The sequence below is a fragment of the Vombatus ursinus genome, unplaced genomic scaffold (assembly GCF_900497805.2).
Source record: "Vombatus ursinus unplaced genomic scaffold, bare-nosed wombat genome assembly UNPS02014863.1, whole genome shotgun sequence".
Taxonomy (NCBI): domain Eukaryota; kingdom Metazoa; phylum Chordata; class Mammalia; order Diprotodontia; family Vombatidae; genus Vombatus; species Vombatus ursinus.
Window position 1 is genome coordinate 5,153,571 of NW_020954641.1, and position 20,698 is coordinate 5,174,268.

The following is a 20,698-nucleotide window of genomic DNA, read 5'->3' on the forward strand; positions in this document are numbered from 1 at the left end:
GAAAGAAAGAAAGAAAGAAAGAAAGAAAGAAAGAAAGAAAGAAAGAAGAAAGAAGAAAGAAAGAAAGAGGAAGGAAGAAAGGAAGAGAGAGAGAAAGAAAGAAAAAGAAAATAAACAGAAAGAAAAAGAAATAGAAAGACTCACAGTGCTTTTGATGAAGTAACTGGAGCAGAATAGAACCTAGTAAATGCTTGGTGAATGAATGAATGAGGGTTTCTTTGTATTTTTAGAACTTACTAATTTTTAAATCTAAAGTCCTGGGTTTGAATCTTGTCTTTATTGTTTATTCCCTATGTGACCTTTGACAAAGTCCCTTTCTTTGGTCCTCGTTTTCATCATCTATATTAACAAGTGAATGGACCAGATGAACAGTAAGGTATCTCTACCTGCTGCTTGTTTGTCCTGGTCCTACAGGTGATGTGTCAGACCAGCTCTGAGAGGAATATTTGTCTTCCATTATAGATCCAGTTGGGGGAGCTCTAAGATATTTTGGCCAGAAAAACAATGGTTTAGCATTTATTTCTGTCAGTCAGGAAAGTGAGAGAGAGAGAGAGAGAGAGAGAGAGAGAGAGACAGAGAGAGAGAGGTAACTGGAGCTCAGTGAAGGCCAAAAGCAAATGTAAGTAACGTTTTCATGGCTGGTTACCCAGAGACATAGCATCAGTACTCACTCAGTAAATAATTACACAGGGCAAACTTAGATACCAAACTGCTTTGCTCCTTTCTATCTTCCATAAACTGCAAAAAGGAAAAAAAAAAAGATGGCATATTAGTACAGTGGAAAGATCTGAAGTCAGAGTACCTGCATTGACATTTTTCACACCTATTCACTATTTGCGGCCTGTGTGACCTTAGGTAAGTCACTTACCCTCTTCTGGTTTCAGTTTTCTTATCTGCGTAGAAAAGGGGTTGGAGTAGATGAGTGCTAAGCTCTCTTTCAACTCTAAATCAATAATCCTATGACATACTATAAGAACCATAGACCATTAAGTCCCCTGGAAGGGACTTCAGAATATAGACTATATGATGGTAAAGTTGAAAGGCAGAGACATTACATGCAGGGGACACACTTCCTCCCTTGAATAAGCTTCATTGTTTCCCACTTGTGGCAACTGTCATTCGTGTACCTTAACTCCCAGTCCTCTGCTGGGAGATATGGAAGGGACCTTAGTTTTCCAAGGCCAATCTCAATTTTTACAATTGAAGAAACAAGCACTACTATTACATGGAAATTTCTCAACTATCAATGACCAGATCCTTAATAATAACTTTGTGTGACATCATATTTGATTCTCTCTAGTAGTTACAGCAACCCTGGGTCACCATGAAATCTCAAGTATTTTTTTATTTCAAAAACCATTGATTTTAATATAAGACAAGTTATATATGAGGGGCTCTGGACCCAAACTTCCATGAACAGTTCATCCTATAGCATAACTCAATCAATTAATAGCCAAGTCACAATAGTTTTCCAGTTTATCTACTGCTGGATGTCTCTCTCTTCTGTACATGCCATCATGGAAGAAGAGTGGTCATAAGCTGCTACTTAGATTTATTCTCGTCTTGTTTATCTGAATCAGGTGTTTTCTCAGGTCTCCCTAAGCTATTTTTAGAACATGATAGGGTGAAGATTAGGAGTGGGGAGAGAGATTGAAGGTGAATACTATAAATAAAGACTAGAAAGCTAGGTTAGAACATGATTACAAACTTTGAAGGCCAGGTTATGTAATTTAGATGTTATGGGCAATGTTGCATAGTGGATAAAGCACTAAAATTAGCATCAGGGAGACCTGGATTCTAATTCCACCTCAAACACTCACCACTTATGTGACTCTGGATGAATTATTTAACATATTAGATGCTCAATTTCTTCATCTATGAAATGAGAATAACTATAAGAGCAACAGTCTTCCAATTATAGATAGGAACAAATGATGTGATATATATGTAAGAGAAGGCCTCTTTAGATTCTGAGGATTTTGATGTTTGAAAGCGGCAAAGACAAAATCCAAAGTGAAATTTGCATATGAAAAACATTAAGAAAAAAGCCACAGACATAATGTGCTTGGCCAAGGCAAAATCTATTTTAGTGTTCTCTGTTACAGTTGCTTACTTACATAGAAGTGACTGGAGAACATTGATATTAATAACTGAAGAGTTCTGAGTCCCAGAACTATTTTGCAGTTATCGCACAAACATATTTTGTCTAGGTATGGCTTAACCAACAGAGACAAGCATTTAGTTATTCACCACAAACTGGAGTTAAGTTTCTTACTGTGAAGATTTGTTACTGAAGCAGGAAGATTTAGACAAAGGAGAAACCTCAGAACTGTGTGAAAGCGACACTACACCTCTTCCATATGCTGCCTGAAGAACTGATTGATGGAAGAGGCTGTAACTTCCCTGCCACCTACTACCTGGAAAGTGGAGAAGATAAAGAAGAAAGGATATACTTGTTTGCACTGCCACTTACTCCCTTGGGAAATAGAGAAAAAGTCAGAGCCCAAGCAAGGGATCTAAACTAGATAAGCTTCTGTTCATCCTAGGCTAACTAGGCCAACTATGATCTCAGCTGAGAGTATCAGCTGACCCTGAAATTGGAAATTATGGGAGTTTCATCTGCCCTTGAGGAGCAAGCCCAAGAAAGGAGGAACAGTCTAGGTTAGTAGCAGGGTAACAGAAAAAAAAAATCCTGCAGACTGCCCCATCTAGCTAAGATACTATGCCCTATGAGGCATTAATCCTAAATAGCGATGGAGAAAGCCAGCGGTGGGGCCACCCATTCAACACAGTTGCCACAAACATTGGAGAACTTTGTAGTGAGGACAGCATCCAGAAAAGCAAAAGACTGAAGCCCATAGATCCAGAGTTGTGAATTGCCATCACCAGATTTGTTTCTCACACATTTGCCTCACCACCATTACACTCTGGTTGTGACCACTCTCCCCCAAAGGGCTCATTTGTAGATGTGACAGAGTATAGATAAGGCTCTTTTCAAACCTTAAAGTAATGTGAACATGAGTAACTATATAAATGCTAGCTATTGTCATTGTTACTATTCTTATGGGTGAAATAATATGTAATTCTTACTGTTAATTTTCATCTTATAACCTACATTTGATTAAGAGTTAATTGAATCAAGTGGCTGATTTGTTAACGTGAATTTCACTGGTGAAGACTCAGGAGTTAAAGTGCTGTTAGTAGGAACAGCCAACCAAAAAGGCAGAGGTACGCTGTGGCCAGCTTGAACTGCCTCTGGAAACTGTGTTAAATTTTCAGCATGAGCATTTTACATGTCAGAAATTGGCACAAGCTACACATTGGGGTTTGATTTATTGTTTTGTTGATTGTCTAGACTTAAAAAAGTGATGGAGAAAATGTTAATAAGACAGATTAAAATTAAAAGTGTGTAGTATATATGGGCAAACAGATTTTTTTCCAGAGATCCAGTTGTTAAATATTTTACCAACATACCCCTGCACAAAGCTTAGCTCTAGAATCATGAGGGTAGCAGTCATAGCAGCCAACCTGCCAGAGTGAAGGCCCATTAAATGTCAATGAACTTGGGGGGCAAGGAGATCAGATCTGTACTATATATGTACTCTACTGGAAAGAATGAAAGCAAAGAAGTTTGTTAGACTGCTCCAATATTAAGTACAATGGAAACTCATGGAGAGTAGGAACCATTTCACTTTTGTCTCTGTATTCTCAGAGTATAGCACAGTACCTGGCACTCAGTATAAGTATTTAATCAATGCTTGTTAAAATGAAATGTAGAAGATAATGAGGGCCTCTACGAGGGTGGTGTCAGTGGGAATAAGGAGAATGGAGCCAGATGCAAGAGATAATACCCAGGTAGAATTTATAGTGCTTAGCAACTGATTGGTTATGGCATTCTGAACCTGGGTTACTGTTTATTACAGCCTTGGTTATTATAGTATTTCCATCACATCATTTTATGGTAGGGCATATGGCTGTGTTAATAAATGCCATAAAATAAAATCAAACCTCATGGCTGTGAAATCCTTGCTTTGCAATGGAATGGGAATTAAATCACATCGCTTACTGCATAACTTGGTTGTAGACAGGAAAACAATCAGGAGAGTGATGCGGATTGTGGAAAATCAGAACGCTGCTGTTCATGTCATAGGAACCATTCACAAAACCTCGGAAGGAATGTCAGGAGAAATCTGGGGTTTTATCCTCGTCAATAGACTATGCATTACCTTCTCTGTGATATGCCAGCCATCAAGGCAATTCATCCTAATTAGTCAGATCTGGGCAGTGGGTTTTGAACAGTTGTAACTTAATGTGAGGAATAATGGGCATACATGAATTATGAAATATAGAGAGATTCTAAGCGTCCTCAAGATTAAACATGCTGGCAGCATCAGCTAACAATTATCTTTGTGAGTTAGCAAGATATCACAGTTTCTTAGATAGAAGCAGTGGAATAAACACTGGATTTGGAAGTCATGAAACCAGGTTTCATATTCCGTTTCTTCTACTTACTATGTAGGGAAAAAACAAACAAACAAACAAAAAACAAAACAAACAAAAAACCACTTTCCTGAGTTTCAGTGTTCTTATCTGTAAAATGAAAGTAGTGTGTCCCAGAACCTCAAAGATCCCTTCCAGCCCTGATTTTCTGTTATCAATGTTCTTTGGTCTTTTCAGGAGGCAGCTAGATGACTCAGTAGATAGAGTGCTGGGCCTGGAGTCAGGAAGACCTGAGTTCAAATTTGGCCTCAGACATTTACTAGTTGTGTCACCCTGGGCAAGTCACTTAACCTCAACCTTCATCTAATGGCGAAGGCAATGGCAAACCATTCCACTATCTTTCCCAAGAAAACCCTATGCCCAGTATTGCCATGCTGTGGTCCCTGGGATCATGAAGAGTAGAAATGACTGAACAACAACAACAAATGGAACCTTCAAGCTTTCATGTTCTAAAGGGTCTCCTCTAGCTCTAAATTCTCCAAGTCCCTTCCTGAGGGAAGGTGCATGGCTCTACCGAGGCAATCCAGTGACCGTGGAAGGGGAAGCACTATTCAGTCCCTCACGTGGCTTTGAGAGAGCATGACCACGGACAGGAATGGGTCCAGGAACAGGCAGCATGCTCAACTGTCTCTTTGGTGCCCAGGGATGTATATTATCCAACCAATGAGAATGGTTTTCATTTGTGAAAGCAACAATATAGTGTCCTAAGGATTTTAAAAGTAGAAGGAACCTTGGAGATGAAGGACTTCAAAGAAAAAGCTACATCCACCTTACAGAAAGAAAACTGAAGCCAGAGAGAGGAGGTGAATTACCCGGGGTCACACAAGTAGGACTTGAAAGAGCTGTGATTGGAATCTAAGTCCTCTAACTGCAGATATAGTATGTGCTTAATTAATAATAATAAATAATGATATAACAAAATGTAATATATAATTATTATTATCACTATCATTCATATAGCTCTTTAAGGCTTACAAAGCTCTGCATGTTATTTCATTTGATCCTCACAACAATCTTGTGAGATAAGTTCTATTATTATTCCTATTTTGAACTGGGAAAACATTCCATTCCAATGTGTATTCCATTGCAACACAATGCTTGTAGGGCTATGTTAAATGTTGTGTTCATCTCAGTCTACTTTCCAGGCTTATTACACATTATTCCTCTTTATACTCTACATTCCCATACAACTGGCCTGTTTGCTATTCCCTGAACTCTGTGGTCTATTCTTTCCTCTGTACCTTCGCCCAGACGTAGAACATCCTCCCTCCTCACCTTCATGTCCAAGAACACCAAACCATAGCACACTTCCTGCCACATAGTAAGGCCTTAATAAATGCTTACTGGATTGAATTGAATTTCTGCCCTCCAACTGCCTTCATTGTGATGTTATGGAGAATTTGAGGACTCAAGTCTATAAATGTGGAACTCCTCAGAGAGAAGAGCAATATGATTTCATTTGCTTCACATCTGGAAGAAAATTTAAAAATCATCCAGCTCATCCTCTTTATTTTACAGAAGAAGAAACTGAAGGTCAGAGAGAATGAATGATTTGCACAAAATCATAGGACAATACAAGTGCAGAAACAAAGCCCCTCAGAACTAGAAGGGACCTTAGAGAAATAATTATATAACTAAATAACTAAATAACTTATAGAGGGGGAAAGTGGGCCCAGAGAGGAGTGATGTGCCCAACATCATCCCAGCATTGTGTGGTAGCAAAGAGAGTCAGTGTTTAAACCAGATGTTCTGGTTCTTAATGCAACATTCTTCTCACTACATCATGCTGAGATTCTTCAAGTTGATCATTATTTCTAGAGTATGGCAGTTTGCCTAACATAGCATCATAACAGAGAGAAAGATAAATGCTCAGTGCTAGGGATTTGCAAATATGAACCACCCCAAGCTATTTGGATATGCAAGAGGTCATGCCCCTCATTGGACAGATGCAGGGTTAGCAATATTCCCTGTCTAAACTTGTTCCCTGCTAACAATGTACAAATGGACAGTCATAAGCAATTCCCTGATCTCTTACAGGGAGCCCCAAGCTGACTAGTTCTGAGGGTGTACTAGAAAGACAGGGCTCTTCCGTCGGGAAAATGAAGTCTGAGCAAAAATGATTAGTTGATAAATAATGTCGCTCAGGGCATGGGGAGGCTGAATTTGGACTTGCTCACTAAATCCTGGCATATGCGAGGTAGGAGATTTCCCCTTGAAACTCAAAAGAGGTCAATTTATGGCAAATAAAAGTGGAAAACACAAGAGATGGCCTGGGTTCAAATGTCAGCTTGGTTATTTATTCCCTCTATGATCCTAGGCAAATCACTTCCCCTTAAAAGATGAGAGGATAGGATTAAATGCTCTCAAAGGTCCCTGCCGGCTCCAAACTCTGTTCTTCCAAAGAGGAAGCCTTCCTCTAGATAGTGGGTGTGAGACTTGTACCATTCCTTTTCCCCTGGGCTGCTACAGGCTTGCATAACTCTCCCTCATCCATTCTATATTGTAGCCAAGTTAACCTGCTTTGAGTTTCCCCAGACAGGGTTCACTGCCATGCCTTGGCATAGGCTGGTGTGTTCTTTACCTTTACCTCAGAAATTCTGGATCCCTTCAAGGATCACCTCCTATTAGAAGCCAGTCCTGATTCACTCAGTTTTCAATGTCCCCCACCTCCCAAAATTTCTTTGAATTAATTACACATGAAATATGTGTGTATTTTGTATCTATCTATCTATCTATCTATATATGTTGCTTTTACATATCTATGTATTTATTGCCTCAGACATTTACTGTGTGACCCTGAACAATTCATTTAAATTCTCTCAGTCTCAGTTTCCTCATTTGTAAAATGGAGATTATAATAGCATCCACCTCCACTGGGTTCTTAAGAATAGCAAATTATTTATGAAAAATACTTTGTGAACCTATGCTATTGTTGTTGTTGTACAGTGCCTGGAGTATAGCAAATGCTTAATAAATTTGAATTAATTATATTATTGATTGATTGAATGTTCTCATTACTCTTTTCCCTTAGAAGGTAAGCTCCTTAAGGGTAGGGACTATTTCTCTTCTCTTCATTTCCCCAGTGCTTTATATGGTACTTAATAAATGATTTTTAAAAATTGAATTAGAGAATCATAGAACTGTGATTGATCATCTATGTCAACCCCCTAATTTGAGCAGATTCAAGTAATATCTTAATAAATTCTTAAGTGACATTGGTGCAGATTGTGCACTTGGTGGGTAGTTCATGAGATACTTCAAGTGCCCAAGTCACAGTAGTAACCCAAATAGTCTCCTCTCCTAGTTTCCTTAATCCCATAGAAAGATAGAATGCTATTTTAAAATTAATTAGCTTAAGAAGGTGGTGTGATATATCATTCTCTAGGACCCCAACTCAGTGTCTTGGCAATCTCCTACTACAGTTTGATCCTTTATATTTATATTTTACAGGCAATTAACTATCTATAACTGCACAGTATATTAAATATGACAAATCTAGCAAAATTAAAAAGGAAACTGGCAAATGTTCCTTTCATGGTCACGGCTTTGACCAACTATCTCCCTAAACCTCCTACCAGCATTTCTTTTCTGAGTCCCAGGGATACAGTTTCAAAGTACTTACCCTACCTCATCTCTACCTCCATAGGAAAGCTCAAAGGAATAGATTAGATGTCTAGAACCCACCTAGAGTTGACTCTGCAAGCGAAGAACAAACAAGGGAGAGGAAAGGAGAGTCACCCTTTTCCCCTTCTCATCCCTTCTAAGCTCCACCTGCCCCAGTCTCTTTAGTACTGACATTTTTGGCCTCAGAGTCAAAGCAATGCCTACCTCAAGTCATTTCTATTCCTCAATATACAACCTCTTGAGGGCCATGGCCACAGCAGAGTCAATGATCACTATCCTCATGGCTTCTGTGTTATTCTCAGGCCTAAGGACAAAATAGCAACAGCCAGCAGCATCTCTCTCTGCAGCTTGTACCAAAACCACATGCCATTCAGTCTATCCCAGTGGTAGGTCATGCCTAACTCAGGTCAATCTGATAGTTCAGGTTCCACATTGGAATCAAATGAGACATGTGCAGTTATTGAAAGAATGTGTGCTTATCTAGTCATTAAAAAAGAAAGAAAGACTCTTCTGAGCAGGGAAAGGATAATCGTCAAGGATATAGCGTTGATTCAGTTGAATGTAGCTTACTCAACCTGGAGCTGACTGAGGCTCAAATCATGAGCTTCTTATGCAAAATTCAGAGTTAAATTGAAGAAAGTAGGGAAAACCATCAGACCATATAGATATGACCTAAATAACATCCCTTATGAATATGAAGCAGAGGTGATGAAAAGATTTAAGGGATTAGATCTAGTACCTGCCAGATCTAATGCCTTAAATCTATTCATCACCTCCACTTCATATTCACGAGGAATGTTATTTAGGACAGAGGTTCACAATATTGTATAGGAGGTATCAACAAAAACAAAACAAAAAAATTCAAAAGAAAAAGAAGAGCAAAAAAGGAAAATGGCTGTCTGACAAGGCTTTACAAATAACTGAAGAAGGAAGGAAAGGGAAAGGAGAAAGGGAAAGATATACCCAACTTTACACAGAATTCCAGAGAATAGCAAGGAGACATAAGGTTTTCTTACATGACCAATGCCAAGAAATAGAAGACAACAAAATGAGAAAGACTAGAGACCTCTTCAAGAAAATTAGAGACATCAAGGGAACATTTCATGCAAAAATAGGCATGATAAAAGACAAAAATGGTAGGGACTTCATAGAAATAAAAAAAATTAAGAAGAGGTGGCAAGAATACACAAAAGAACTATATAAGAAAGATCTTAACATCACCAATAACCACGATAGTGTGGTTACAGATCTAGAGATGTAACAGATCTAGAGTCAGACATCCTAGAGAGTAAACTCAAGTGGGCTTCAGGAAGCACTGCTAACAATAAGGCTAGTGGAGGTGATGCAGTTATTTAAAATCCTAAATGATGATGCTGGTAAAGTGCTGCATTCGATATGCCAGCAAATTTGGAAAACTCAATAGTGGCTACCAGATTGGAAAAGATCAATTTACATCCCAGTTCCAAAGAAGGGCATGCCAAGGAGCATTCAAATTACTGAACAATTGCACTAATTTCACATGTCAGCAAGGTTATGCTTAGAAGTCTGGAAGCTAGGCTTCAGCAATACATGAACTAAGAATTACCAGGAGAGCATGCAGCTTTTCAAAGAGGCAAAGGAACTAGAGACCACATTGCCAACAGTTGCTGGATTATGGGGGAAGCAAGGGAGCTCCAGAAAAACATCTGCTTCATTCACTATACTAAAGCTTTTGATTCTGTGGATCACAACAAAATGTGGCAAATCCTCAAAGAGATGAGAGTATTAAATTATTTTACTTGTCTCCTGAGGAACCTGTACACCGTCCAAGAGGCAACAGTTATAACCAAACGTGGAATAACTGATTGGTTTAATGTTGGAAAAGTATGATGAGGCTATATGTTGTCACCTCATTTAACTTATATGCAGAGTATATCATGAGAAATGCCAAGCTAGATGAATCAAAAGCCACAATTAAGGTTCCTGTAAGAAATATCAAGAATCTCAGATATGCAGATTTTACCACTCTGACAGCAGAAAGTGAAAGAGAAATAAGAAGCCTCTTGATAAGGGTAAAAGAGAATAGTTTAAAAGCTGGTTTGAAGCTTAACATCAAAAAATTGAGATCTTGGCAACTGGTCCCATCACTTTCTGACAAATGGAAGGAGAAGAAATGGAAGCAGTAGCAGATTTTATATTCTTGGGCTCAAGGATCACTACAGATAGAGGTTGCAACTATGATATTAAAAGATGCTTTCTCCTTGGGAGTAAAGTGGCAAATCTGGACAACATACTAAAAAGCAGAGATACCACCTTGCCAACAAAAGTCTGTATAGTCAAAACTAAATTTCTTCCAGCAGCCATGTATGACTGTGAGAGTTGGACTATAAGGAAAGCTGAACAGCAAAAAATCTATTTTCAAATTGTGGTACTGGAGAAGACTTTTGAAGGTTCCTTGGACAGCAAAGAGATCAAATCAGTCAATACTTAAAAGAAATTAATTCAGGCTGTTCACTAAGAAGATCAAATACTGAACCTGAAGTTTAAATACTTTGGCTACATAATGAGAAAGTGGGACTCATTGGAAAAGACCCTGATGTCAGGAAAGATTAAAGGCAAAAGGAAAAGGGGATGGCAGAGGATGAGATGGATAGATAGAAAACAGTGAAATGAGCTTGGACAGACTTCAAGAGCTAGTAAAGGATAGAAAGACCTGGAGTGTTACAGTCCATGGAGCCACAAAGAGTCAGACTCAACATCAACAACAGTAAAGTTTCCTTCACTCTGTGTTTTCTATAAAAGCCTGAGAGAAAAGCAAACTTGTCTCCTGGGACATCTGCCTTTATACTTAGCCTACCAGGTAGTTATATCAGCATCCAAAGCTTTAGTTCCCTAAGCCAATTGTCTTGAGGACAGTTTCAACAGTTTTTAAGGAAAAATAAGCCAAGCCTATATAGGTAGGACTTTATAAGTATATTGTTTCTACTGTAATCCCCAAGGACAAGAAAGGGGAAAAAATAAAAATTTTAAAAAATGGAGTCCTAGACCCCTTAGATCTCATTTGTGTTCCCTTCTGTTACCAAGCTTTGCCCCAGAGTGAGCACACATGCTCCCTTTCCCTATGAAGAAAAGGGGAAATCACAGTAATTATTGTCAGTGCTCTCTGACAAGTCACTTTCTCTCTGTCCTCAAATTTTCATTACTCAAGCCCCAAGGTAAAATATTAATTCATAATAGATGAGGAAAGCACAGCATGGGTACTGGTTACATGTAGATGCTAAGTCTATTATGGCTTATTAGGTGGTTAGAAGGTTAGGTTTATGTTAGGATCTAAGTGTGTGAATGACTCTAAACTCTACTATCATTAGCAACATTTCTAATTAGGAAAAAATTGGCAAAAATTCACAAAACAGCCAATGGCATTTTATAGCTGGTCTCTGGGAAGATTCATTGAATCATAAGATTTAAAGCTATAAGGGACATTTGAAAGCATTTAGTCCAACTCCATCATTTCACCAATGAAGAAAGTGAGGTACAAGTACGGTAAGTAACTCATTCAACATCATACCAGGTAGTAAGTAGCAAAATCAAGATTAGGGAACCAGCTCCAGAGGGCAAACAAGAGCTGGTCGTTAAATTTTTAGTGTGAGCATTTATAACTCAGAAATCAGCAAATACTATACACCAGGGCTTGATTTATTGTTTTATTTTTTATACTTAAAATTATTTTAAAAATCTTAGTAATTCAGAGTAAACTTAAAAGTGTGCTTCAATTAAATTATTTCCCAGAGAGCCGGTTGTTAAACATTTACCAACACATTCTTGATTAAAACCTCAGTTTTCTCACTGCAAATCAGCATTGTACTATGTTGTGCTATCCAAAACAGATGTTTCCCCAGGATTGAGGGTGAGATTAGGGTCCTCGTTGCTTAGTATAAGTTGGTGGCAAAGCAAAGGGGCATTTACTCCAATAGGAATGTTTATATTAAGACAAGGCTTGGATGCCCCTGGGAGAGAGTGATCTCTGCCTTCCATTTTGAACTTCCACTCTGTGGGGCTATGTTTTCCAGAACACGTCTGCTCAGCCTGGACAAACAATGGCTCATGTTGTTTAGGAGATGGTTAGCAGTATTCTAGAAGGATTCAAGAAAGTAGCAAAACAATTTATTAAGCAGGATGTAAGGGGGTTGAGTACAGAGGAAGAAGGCTTTAAAAGAAATTGGCAATGATGCTACGCTGGGCAATCAGCCATTCTAATGAAGATGCGTTATGTTGGATTTCACATTTTTTTGCTTCTCCTTCAGCTGCTAGGTGTTCTGCTTATGTTTTTTTTTTTAATCAATAGCTTTAATTTCCTAGGATGCCTATAACATTAGATGTCTTGCTGAAGTGTACTTCTAAGAAGAAATTGGGGGAGACTGACATCATATAATCATACTGTAAAATTGAACTAGTCTAAGGAATATTACATCTCTCTGTCTATGAATGTATGTATATACATGTATGTATAAAATAAATGTTTTCTCCTTTAAATAAAAATAACATGTGATTTTCAAAATTACCTGTTATGGGTGGGGGACTGTAGAAATCAGTAGAACTTAAGCCCTTTAAGGGTAGAGACTGTTGTCTTGATCTTTCTACCTCCACATCCAGCACCATGCCTTACACATAGTAAGCACTTAATAAATACTTGTTGAGATGAAATAAATCAAATCCTCTTACTGCACATTTGAATCACTGCTTTAAAAAATAGTCAGAAATATATGATTGATCTGAGTTTAAAAAACCCTTACTAATCTGCAGAAGTCTTGGGTGCTTAGAGAACATTAGAGAGAGATATGTAGATTGCCAGGTCAACCTCTGGATAGAATTGTCCCTATTGGTGGATTATGGGATCGTAGATTTAGAGATAAAAGGGATCTTAGAGAACATCAAGTCTAACCACCCTCCAACCTTGTTGGAAGTGGGTAGGTCCTAGTCAACACTCTCTTAGTTCAGTTTCAATGCTGGGACAAAATGAGGAGCTCAAAAGTCATTGGAGACTTAATAAAAGGAGATCTACTCTGACCTAACATAGCAAAGATATGCAACAAGGGTACAGTGACTCTTAGCTTTTTGGACACAGCCCCTCCTTCTTGTGTTCACATGGAAATGCATTTGGTCATCAGGGCAGGATATGGTAAAAGTTTTATTAACTCTCCTAGTATTCAGGGATCCAAGTCAAAGGGAGGCCAACTACATGTAGTGGGGACTTTTTCATGACCTAAGGTAACAGGGAAGTTTTCTCAAGAAAGCAGGGGCCAGTCATGTCCCAAGACAGCTTGACTACTTTTTAGGGAAAGCTAACCCTTGATTCAGGAAATGGGAAACTTTGACTCAACCACAGCCCTCATTTTATAGATGAGGAAACAGAGGGTCCAAGAGGTTAAGTGATTTATCCACAGATGTCTTCCAGAAGATAGCATCTTTCAGATAATCGACTTTCATAAAGTGAATGCTATTTTAAAGGCACAAGAAGAAGTTGTATGAATGCTCTGGGATTTAGGGCTTAGAAGGGACCATTAGAGATCATTTAATCAACCCTCTCCTTTGCATGTAAGGAAGTCAAGGTTTGGAGACATAGGGATAATTTGTCCTAGATTCCAAAGCTAGTAAATAGTAGTCAAGATTCAAAACAAGGTCCTCCTCTGTCCCCAAAGCTCTAAATCAAGCACTTTCCCCACCATACCATTAGATATCTTTATAAGGAAAAAAATCTTTTATCTCAGGGTTCTTAACTTGGGGGCATCAAACCCAGTCTGTGGGTAAATTTCAGGGAGTCTATGAATCTGAATGGGAAAAGAAATTATATCTTTATTTTCACTAACCTCTAACTGAAACTTAGCATTTTCTTCAATTACTTAAAAACATGATTCTGAGAAGAGGTCCACAGGTTTCAACAGATCACCAGAGGGGTCCATGACACACACAAAAAGATTAAGAACTGCTTTAGTTTGCTGTTTTTGTTTGGTAAGAATAAAAATTATCCCCTATTTTTGTTTCTTTTGTAAACATAGATTCACACATATTGGCTTCATTTTAAATGGAGCACAACAGCCTTATAACTGACCCCCATTACAGGGGACTTTCTGACACTTTGCTGAGGGAGAGTGTCCATAACTGGCCATTTTCTGGAGTCTAGAGAAAAATGACTGCTACTCCCAGGCCATTTTTTTTTAACCTCATTTCCCTACCTCTGCCTTCTTAGTTTCCACTGGACTTTGCTCACTCATAGAAGTGTTCACAACATGCCAGGAACTGTGCTAAGTATTAAGGATACCAAGAAACAAAAAAGGCAAAAGACAGCCCCTGCCCTCAAGGAGCTTACAGTCTAATGGGGGAGACAACATGCAAACGATTATGTACAAACAAGATATAGACAGGATAAATTGATGATAATCAACAGAGGGAAGGTACTTGCATTAAGGGGATTGGGAAAGGATTTGTATAAAAGGTGGCATTTTAGCTCAGACTTGAAGGAGCCCTGGGAGGCCAGGAGACAGAGATTAGAGGGGAAGTGCAGTTGAGGCTTAGGAGATAGGTAATGAAAATGCCCAGAGTCAGAAGATGAATTGTCTTGTAAAGGAACAATAAGAAGACCAGGGTCACTGGATTGCTGGGTATATAGGGGAGAGTAAGTGATAAGGAGACTAAAAAGTTGGAGATAGCCAGGTTATGAAGGGCTTTGAACACCAGAGAATTGTATATTTGATCCTGGAAGTGATAAGGAGCCACTGGAGTTTATTGAATAGAAGACTTACAGGCTTGGACTTTAGGAAAATTACCTTGACAGCTAAGTGGAGGATAGAATGGATTAGAGAAAGGGGAGGAGGATGTGGTTGGGGACTTGAGGCCGAAAGACTAATCAGCAGCCACTACAATAGTCCAGGAGTAAGGGGATGAGGGCCTGCACTGGGATGGGGACTGTGTTAGAAGACAGAAATAGGAAAGATGTTACAAAAGGTAGAATTAATAGGACTTAACAACAGATTGGTATGGGGGGAGGAGTTTGTGAGAATGAGGAGTCTAAGATGGCACCTGTGTGATTGGGAAGATGGTGGTACCCTCAGTAGGAATAGAAAGAGGAAAGCTTAGGGATCATCTATTAACCTTCCTCCCTTTCTTCTGCAGACAATTAGCATTAATTAAACACATGCTCCAGGTCTAATGCTGTGTTAGATGCTGTGGGGGTGGGTGGGGTAGACAAAGGATAATTAACACAGTGTTTGCCTGTACACAGCTTACCATCTAGTTGGGAAAAGTAACAGACATAAAAGACTTTCTGACCTTCAGAGCTGGGAGTAACCCTCAGTGGTCATCTCCAATTCCCTCATTCTACAGAGGAAAAAACTGAAGCCCAGACAAAGGTATCAAAAAGTGAATTGCTTAAGTCACCACACAGGTAATAGATAGCAGAGCTGGAATCAATCCCAGGTACATTTGCTCATTCCAAAGCTCTTCTCCTGCACTTTGCTGAACGTAGACTGAAACAATCTTCATGAAATAGAGGCTAGCAAACAAATCGTAGGATCATAGAATTCAATCTGAAGGGGACCTCAAAGGGCATCTGGTACTGTTCCCTCCTTTTACAGATGCAAAAACAGAGGCCAAGGAGGTCAGGTGTTTCCCCAGGGTCACACAGATGGTTAGTGTCAGAGGGAGGTCATTGGTGTTCAGGGTCAGGGCTCTTTCCCCACACCATGCAAAGATGACTGCAGAAAAAACTGAAATTCCACACTGGCACCAAGCTGCCATGTGAATCTTCTATCAGTTCTGAATCAGGAACCACGAAACATTTCAGGCTTCTTGATAATTTTTTAAATCTAGAAACTACCCCCATGAAACTTTCTAAAAACTGAGTACAAGTTCTGTTTACCAGTTGAAGGAAAATCACAGAATTTGTCAGAGACAAGTTGCATCAACAACTACGTGCCTTCCCTCAGAAAAGGCACTTCCTTGTTCTTGGCCTGTTTCCTTTACTGTAAGATGAGGGAACTATAATTCAACAACAAATATTTACTGAGCACCTGCTGAGTGCCAGGTACTGTGCTTAGCATTGGGGATACACAAAAAGAAAAGGAAAGAAAGTCTTTGCCCTCCAGGAGCTTGCAATCTAATGAGAGAAGACAACACACAAGTGGAAACTGGAAAGAGAGGGAATTTCTTATTCCACAGAACTGAGACTGAATAGAGCTACAGTTGGAAAGTAAAAAATTAGCTGGAGAATCCAAATCCACTCCACCTTGCATCTGCTGCTCTGTCTGGCTTCAGCTCTATGGAACAAGTTGCGCCTTCTAAATTCACCACCATGCTGCTAATTCAAGCCTTGATTGACATTCCTTCCTCACCTCCTTTCCCCTCTGATTGGAGGGCAGAGTACCAAACTCCTCCCATGCCTTCCTTTGTAGAGAGTAGAAATTGGACTTTTTGGCTCACTCCACTTTGTCTCTGTTGCCTTACCTCATCTCAACTCCACAGAACACGATACTCCCACACTAGGCACCCTTTCATCTCCCCCAAACACACTTTCCTGCCTCTTTTTGTATGTTGTCTCCTCCTTTAGATTATAGGCTCCCTGAGGGCAGGGTCTGTTTTTCATTTTATTAATTGTATCCCCAGATCTTAGTACGATGTCTGGCAAGTAGTAGGCACTCAATGAATGCTTATTGGATTGAATTGAATTGGCCCCTTAAAGAGGAAAGCTTTGGGTAAAGTTTAGTGCTCCACCCTCCCAGTCCTCCAATCAGAGGAAGCTAAGGGAGTTGGGAAGGAATTGTGTATGAGTTAAACAGCATGATAGGGAGATTTCTGGTAATGAGCTTATCCTGGGCGTTTTCTGTTCTGTGGCACTGAGACCAAGCCAAGCTGCAGATACAAAGTCCTTTGTAGGTTTTCTGTAAAACAGATCCTGACATTCGATTCAATTCTGACATTCAATGGGACTAGGTTGTATCATGTCAAAGTTGAATCAGTATGATGGTCATTCAGACTAATTATTTCTTTCTGAGGCATCACCATTCGCCATATGTAACATTGGGTCCATCTTTGACTCTTCTCTCTCCTCACCTTTCAAATCCAAGCAGTTAGAAGTAGTCAGGTGGAATACTAGATTGAGTACTGAATTCAAGTTCATCCTTACTAGCCGTGTGACCCTGGGCAAGTGACTTTACTGTACTTCTATCAGCCTCTGTTCCCTTGTCTGTAAAGTGAGGATAATAACAGCAACTACCTCGCAGGGTTGTGTGAAAATCAAGTGAAACAATATACATAGAATGCTTTAGTTTGATTCATTGAGTATGTATTAAGTGCATAGTATTTTTTAAGGCACTGTATTGGCAGTGGAGATACAAAGACATACATGCCATAGGCCCTTAGAAGAAATTAGAGATGGAAGAAGGCTTAGAAATCGTCTAGTCTTTTGTTGTTGTTGCTATTGTTTAGTCGTTTCAGTTGTGTTTGACTCTTTGTGACCCTATTTGGGATTCTGGATGTTGGAGTGGTTTGCCATTTCCTTCTCCAGCTCATTTTACAAATAAGGAAAATGAGGCAAACAGGATGAAATGACTTGTCCAAGGTCACACAGCTAGTAAGTGTCTGAGGCTAGATTTGAATTCAGGAAGATGAGTCTTTCTGACTTCAGGACCAGACTCTGACCACTGTGCCACCTAGCAGCTCCCATCTAGTCTAACACTTGACACATCTCCATAAAGACTTCTTCATGGAGAAAATAAGATTTGTATCTTCTACCAAACTGGGTAACAACCCACTTGTTATAACAATATAACTATAACTGTAACTATAGCTATATCTAGATAGATAAATAGATAGATAGATAGATAGATAAAGAAAGCATCCTATAAAACTTAGAGCTATTAGATAATGTCTGAAGTCTCTTCTAGATTCACATCTACAATCCTATGGTGAGAATGCTATAGAAAGAGTGTAAGAGTATAATTTTATGTGTGTAGTAAATGAGACCCAGAGAGGTCAAGTGATTTGGCCATAGTCACACAGATCAGAAGTAGTAAAGCCAGGATTCAAACCCAACTACTTTGAAAGGAGAACCAAGGTTATTTCTATTCTGCCACAAAAGCTTGTGTCCAAATAGAAAGAATAGGTAGATAAATATTCATGATACAAAGTGGAATGAAATAAATACAAAGAAGACCTAACAAAGGACCTTGAGAAAGTCAAGGTGGAAGAGATCACTTCATAGGTGAGAAGTATATGGGGAGGGGGAGGAGTAGATGATATGTGGAAGGATCTGATCTTGGCCATGAAGAGAGGAAAGGATTTCAACAAGCAGAGAGGGCATCAGTGAGGCCATTTCAGAAAGTATGAACAAAGATACAGATGTAAAAGTGGCCAGGCTGAGAGGCAAAAAGGGAGAGAAATTCAGTGGAGTGGGAATATAGAGGGGAGAAGTTTAAGGTTTTAAAATCCAAAATTGACTCCAGCCATCCTTTCCCAAGTTGTTTCCATTAGTATTTCCAGATGTTTGCTCCTGCCCACCCTCAGAAGAAGTTTGTTTTTGTTTATTTTGATTTTGCTACAGTAAATTAGCTCCCCCTCCTCATATTTAGTACTTTTTTAGCTCCCAAATGGACCACCATTGGATAAAATATTTTTAAGCTCTTGCTTCAGACAAGGGAGTAGTTGAAAGAACCCTGGATTTTGAGTTAAAAGATGGATTTGAATCCAATTTCTGCTATTAACTGTTTGTATAACCTTGGCTAAATAACATTCCTTCCCTAGGCTTTAGTTTACTCATCTGTAAAATGATGGGGTTGGACTAAGGTAGGCGGTGAGGGAACAAGCATTTATTAGATGCTTCTTACATATCAGGCACTGTGTCAAGTGAAGGGGCTACAAATATAAGCAAAATGAAAGACAGTCCTTGCCTTCAAGGAGCTTATGGTCTAAAAAAGGGAGACCACACATGAAAAGTGGCAGGGAATCAGGTGTGGGAGGGGAGAGGGAAGATGCCAAGTCAGGGCATGGTGTCAAAGCCTTGAGAGTTGGAAGCACAGCTGGGAAAAGCATGAACCATAATCAGCCAGGGCCCATCCCCATAATGGAGAACACTGAAAGGAGCTCACCAATGGGAAAAGGTGGAGAAGCTGAAGTAAGTTCCAAACTGAGAAGAGAGCTAAGTCACATCTTTGAAGTCTGGAGAATTTGCAAACTGGAAGGAGAATGAAGCATGGCCTTCCTGTCCCCAGATAGAGGACAATTTGATAAAACAACCAGTACTAAGAGGTCAAGGGGAAATTTGGGCTAAGTCAGGGGTGGGAAACCTGCAGCCTCGAGGCCACACGTGGCTCTCTATGTCCTCAAGGGCAGCCCTTTGACTAAATCCTTGGGATTTGTTCTGTGAAGTTTAGATTCAGTTGAAGGGCTTCCCTTGAGGACCTACAGGCCACATGTAGGCTCAAGGCACAGGTTATCTACTCCTGGGTAGGTGATCTCTAAGGATCACAAGATCATAGATCCAGTATAGAACCAGAAGGGGCCTCAGTGACCATCTAGTCTAACCCCCTAATGTTGAGTAAACCAAGGACCAAATAGCTTAAGTGGTTTGCAGAAAGTCACTCACAGTAAGCCTCAGCTCAAGGATTAGAACTCAAGTCCTGTGACCGCCATTGCAGTGAGGTTCTCTCTAAATCTCTCACTCCAAATCTACGCTCCCAGGGTGAGACTGAGCTTACATTTACAATAGCACTTGATATGCAAAGAATATGCCCCAGAGAGCAAAGCAACACATCCACTGTATGTAGTGGGAGAGAGATACATGATTGTGGGACCAACAGGCAATACCATAACCTGGAACTATTTCTTATCTTTCCTGCAATGCCAGCAGATACACCAGGGGCTGCTGTCATGTCCCCATGGGGGTGATTTCCAAGATGAGAGTTTCTGTCCTGACTCAAGGTGAGCAGATAAAATATATTGAACGAGCTAGTCTCCATGACAGGCAGATGGTGGTTATTGTTTTTATCCTTCAAGCCCCATTACTGATATCTATGCTGCAGCTGTTCAAGGCGGAAGTGGGGAGGGGGGGGAGGAGGATGCATCAGCACAGAAGAAATTCTATTACCTAGAAAGAAAGCGGGGCAAGGAACAACAATAGTCTCCATTAGCAAAGATTAATTGATTTTCTTTTTTAAGTTCTCTTTGAGACCCCAATTAGAAATAATAGTACCAAGATGGAAAAAAAAAAAAGAACTTCATGCTATTAGATTTCATTCTATCTGAGTTATAGAAGAGGAATATTTTTTTTCTTCTTAATTCATGACTAAATGGTAATGCTTAAAGCAGGGGATCTATGGCCAGAGAGATACCAGTGTTAATTAGACGGAGGAATCTAAGGAATTTGTCACCCAAGAAAAGCCCTCCAGTTTGGAATGTCCTTGTTATGTCAGGCCTGACACCTTTCCTTTGAGTAGACTGCCAAGCAGGCAGATGACACCCCTCTGAGATGATAGGGTCACCAATAAATTAGCAATTGGCCCCTATGCTGGTTAAAAATAAAATTTAATTGATGCTAAAATAGTTT